Here is a 5,000-nt window from a genome sequence, read left to right as displayed (position 1 = left end):
TACTTTTTGGATATTCAATAAGTAAGTAAGTAAGTAAGTAAGTAAACACTCAATTCTCACTCAAGAATTACAATATAATACACAAAATTTACAACTTACAAACAATGAAATGAATGATCTTTTTCTCGTATGCATCGCAAATGATCGATACTTTCAAAATAATCTGAACCCTTACACTTAGTCAACTCAAAGTGATTGACGTTTGACATCAATTTTATGTCGGTTTTATGAAATAGATTTTGGTCGGCGGTCGGTAACGGCCATATATGTCTTATATATCAATTTGTATGAAAAAGTTTCAAAAAAACAAAAAAAAAACTCAATCAACTAAGTAAGTAAGTAAGTAAGCAAGCACTTAAGTTTCTTTTAGTGAGTACTATCTAGAATAATTAAAAATATCGACATTTAAATCGACGGTCCCTATTTGGAAGGTTAACCTATAGCCCTAATAATAATTATATTATTATGATTATGACAATGTTGATGTTGTTGCACTAGACACACCATAATAAACCATAAATAGTTTTTCTTACCAGAAGAGTTTTTATTTTTAAATATTCAATTTTAACTAGAAACGTATCGCTATCGCTAACAAAACCCCACACCACACACCACCACACGTTACACACATATACTTGACAGAGTAGATACTATCTACATATCTATCGACAGAGTTGTAGATATCGTGCCGTTGAACGGCATCTTGTCGCGTCGCGTGGCGATCTTGTACGAGAAACATTTTCCTCTGACATTGTATCGGAATAATTATTATAATTCATTATTATACATACATACATACATACATACATACATACATATTATTAATAAATATAATTGTTTTTTTTGTTTTTTCTTTTCTTCAAATAAACCCACATTGCCATTTCTCTGAGCGTGTGCTGCGAGCTTCAACGAGAAACATTCGGCGCGAAACTGTCGAGCGGCCGGCCGTCGCGCGCCGCACCTGTACGAGAAACATTTTCCTCTGACGTTGCATCGGAATAATTATTATAATTCATTATTATACATACATACATACATACATACATACATACATACATATTATTAATAAATATAATTGTTTTTTTTGTTTTTTCTTTTCTTCAAATAAACCCACATTGCCATTTCTCTGAGCGTGTGCTGCGAGCTTCAACGAGAAACATTCGGCGCGAAACTGTCGAGCGGCCGGCCGTCGCGCGCCGCACCTGTACGAGAAACATTTTCCTCTGACGTTGCATCGGAATAATTATTATAATTCATTATTATACATACATACATACATACATACATACATACATACATATTATTAATAAATATAATTGTTTTTTTTGTTTTTTCTTTTCTTCAAATAAACCCACATTGCCATTTCTCTGAGCGTGTGCTGCGAGCTTCAACGAGAAACATATCTATCAATACAAATGTCTATTCAAAAAAAAGAAAACAAACAAAATCATATCAGTCAATAAAATAAATAATAATATTTTTTTACTACTACTACTAGTACTACTACGTGCTACTACTGCACGCCAATACACATACATAATAAAATGAAAAATCGTCTCTCTCTCGCTCGCTCTACGAGAAACATTCGACGTCCGCTCCAATGCCGACGCGGACTATTGCTCTCGGTATAGATGTGGAGCGAAACAGTCGTGCGCACAGCGTCGACTCGTTCTCGTTGCCGCGCGTCGTTCGTCTCAAATAGACACGAACGACGGACGAGAGAGAATAGAATGTGTTCTTGTTTTTGTGTTTGTGCGAAGTGTGAGAATATTATATACATATATTCGCGCATGGATGATATAGATATGGGTATGGATTTTCGGAGGAAATTATATCAAATTCGTATTTCGAATGCGAGACCGCCGAGATCTTTCCCAGCTCTCTCTCTCTCTGTGTGTGTGGTGTATAGTACATTTTATATATCTCTCTTGTGTCAACACAAAATAACAAAGAATATACATACTACTCCTCCTCATATTTTATATAATATAATATAAAATTATATTATAGCACCGCGTTCGCAGACCGTATGGTGATGTTACCAATCGACCAAGATTTGGGACCGTCTCCCCCGGTGTTATCTGTGATGTTAAAAGAATACGCTTCTAGGCACACCTCAACGCAGGGCGCCTAGCGTGTTCGACACGTGCGCGGTCGCCACGGCGACCGTATATGTAAAGAATGTATAAAAGAGGACGCACACGCGCCCATCGTCGAAACGGTGTGCGCAGCGTCGTGTTGGAATTTATCCCTCAAGCTCCGGGCGTTGATCGTATCTAGTGCGAATCATGCGTGTGTGTGCGCATGTAATTGCCAGCCGAGTTTTAATATGTTTACAATAACGTATTGAATAAAAATTGAGAAGTTGCGTTTAGATGAATGTTCAATTTTCAAATTGTCACAACATCGATTCCCGCCCGCGGGGTCGTGTTCGTTGCAGTTTTATGTCCCTCACAGTGGTCGAGCATCGTTGTACATCACCTCGTTGCGAGATCGTGACGGGACGGCCGCTCGTAGACCGGTCAAAGTTAGTCTATCGATATGAAGCGCGAACGTCGCGTCGCGTGCAAATTCGACGCGTTACGTTCACGCGTGTCGAGAAGGCGCGCGCGCAAGCGCGCGCCCCTCGACGCCGCCGAGCCAGCGGCTCGCCGAAGCCGCGTGACCGCGGTGTAGGCGTGTCGTTTGCGTAAGCAGCTCCCTGGTTGATCCTGCCAGTAGTTATATGCTTGTCTCAAAGATTAAGCCATGCATGTCTCAGTGCAAGCCGTATTAAGGCGATACCGCGAATGGCTCAATATATCAGTTTTGGTTCCTTAGATCTTACTCAGTTACTTGGATAACTGTGGTAATTCTAGAGCTAATACATGCAATCAGAACTCTGACCAGTGATGGGATGAGTGCTTTTATTAGATCAAAACCAATCGGCGGAGGGCCATGCGTCCGAAGTCGTTAATTTTGATGAATCTGGATAACTTTTGCCGATCGCACGGTCCAGTACCGGCGACGCATCTTTCAAATGTCTGCCTTATCAACTTTCGATGGTAGTTTCTGCGACTACCATGGTTGTCACGGGTAACGGGGAATCAGGGTTCGATTCCGGAGAGGGAGCCTGAGAAACGGCTACCACATCCAAGGAAGGCAGCAGGCGCGCAAATTACCCACTCCCGGCACGGGGAGGTAGTGACGAAAAATAACGATACGGGACTCTTACGAGGCCTCGTAATCGGAATGAGTACACTTTAAATATTTTAACGAGGAACAATTGGAGGGCAAGTCTGGTGCCAGCAGCCGCGGTAATTCCAGCTCCAATAGCGTATACTAAAATTGTTGCGGTTAAAAAGCTCGTAGTTGCATTTGTGCGCCGCGCTGTCGGTGCACCGCATCCGCGGTGATACTGACACGTCTGCGGAGCATATCGTCGGTGAGCCGGCGGTAAAACGCCGGTTCAATATCAAAATCCTATCGCGGTGCTCTTCGGTGAGTGTCGAGGTGGGCCGACAATTTTACTTTGAACAAATTAGAGTGCTCAAAGCGGGCTCAAAATGCCGCTTGAATATTTCGTGCATGGAATAATAGAATATGATCTCGGTTCTATTTTGTTGGTTTTCAGAACTCCGAGGTAATGATTAATAGGGATAACTGGGGGCATTCGTATTGCGACGTTAGAGGTGAAATTCTTGGATCGTCGCAAGACGAACATCAGCGAAAGCATTTGCCAAAGGTGTTTTCATCAATCAAGAACGAAAGTTAGAGGTTCGAAGGCGATTAGATACCGCCCTAGTTCTAACCGTAAATATGTCATCTAGCGATCCGCCGACGTTACTACAATGGCTCGGCGGGCAGCTTCCGGGAAACCAAAGATTTTGGACTCCGGGGGGAGTATGGTTGCAAAGCTGAAACTTAAAGGAATTGACGGAAGGGCACCACCAGGAGTGGAGCCTGCGGCTTAATTTGACTCAACACGGGAAATCTCACCAGGCCCGGACACCGGAAGGATTGACAGATTAACAGCTCTTTCTTGATTCGGTGGGTGGTGGTGCATGGCCGTTCTTAGTTGGTGGAGCGATTTGTCTGGTTAATTCCGGTAACGAACGAGACTCTAGCCTGCTAAATAGGCGTCGTCATTCAAGGTGTGCGCGACTCTCGGGGAGCGCAACTCACTGGCGACGTATTAAAATTCTTCTTAGAGGGACCGGCGGCTTCGAGCCGCACGAGATTGAGCAATAACAGGTCTGTGATGCCCTTAGATGTCCTGGGCCGCACGCGCGCTACACTGAAGGAATCAACATGTTCTCCCTGGCCTAGAGGCCCGGGCAACCCGTTGAAACTCCTTCGTGCTGGGGATTGGGGTTTGCAATTATCCCCCATAAACGAGGAATTCCTAGTAAGCGCGAGTCATAAGCTCGCGTTGATTACGTCCCTGCCCTTTGTACACACCGCCCGTCGCTACTACCGATTGAATGATTTAGTGAGGTCTTCGGACCGACACGCGGTGGCCTCACGGCCGTCGGCGTTGCTGGGAAGTTGACCAAACTTGATCATTTAGAGGAAGTAAAAGTCGTAACAAGGTTTCCGTAGGGGAACCTGCGGAAGGATCATTAACGTTGGTTTTTTCTTTTTGTTTTGTTGTTGTCAAAGACTCGCAAAAAAAGAAAAAAATACAAAAACACGTGAATGATACGAATCAAAATCGAATCCGAGACGGTTGACTCTCTCTCGTCGATTCGCGACGTGTGCGTTGCGACACGCTTTGATTAGCGTTCGCTATCGCCTATTGATACTTTGAAATAATATTTTAATTTTTGTGTACAACCACGCAAATAAAAGAGATTTTCTTTCTTTTCATTTGTCGTACACGTTAATGATAAGTATTATTTTCAAATTTTTTTGTTTAATTTTTTCGCACCTTTTATATTTTCTCATACAAAAACACACACAAAAACAAAACGATTACCCTGAACGGTGGATCACTTGGCTCGCGGGTCGATGAAGAACGC

General features: G+C 43.0%; 2 non-coding genes across 2 annotated transcripts in view; both read left to right on the top strand.

Annotated features, from left to right (window-relative positions):
• The first annotated feature begins 2,698 nt into the window (after positions 1 to 2,698).
• Positions 2,699 to 4,604, top strand: LOC123719660. The gene has a single exon (XR_006755725.1). It is a non-coding gene; the product is annotated as a small subunit ribosomal RNA (ribosomal RNA).
• Positions 4,605 to 4,954: 350 nt separating this feature from the next.
• Positions 4,955 to 5,000, top strand: part of LOC123719658 — a 157-nt gene continuing 111 nt past the window's right edge. The window contains exon 1 of the ribosomal RNA XR_006755723.1: positions 4,955 to 5,000. This exon is cut by the window's right edge and continues 111 nt beyond it. This is a non-coding gene — a ribosomal RNA (5.8S ribosomal RNA).

Source organism: Pieris brassicae, unplaced genomic scaffold (genome assembly GCF_905147105.1).
Source record: "Pieris brassicae unplaced genomic scaffold, ilPieBrab1.1, whole genome shotgun sequence".
Classification (NCBI taxonomy): domain Eukaryota; kingdom Metazoa; phylum Arthropoda; class Insecta; order Lepidoptera; family Pieridae; genus Pieris; species Pieris brassicae.
The sequence above is the reverse complement of the archived record's forward strand: the minus strand, read 5'-3'. Positions and strand labels throughout refer to the sequence as shown.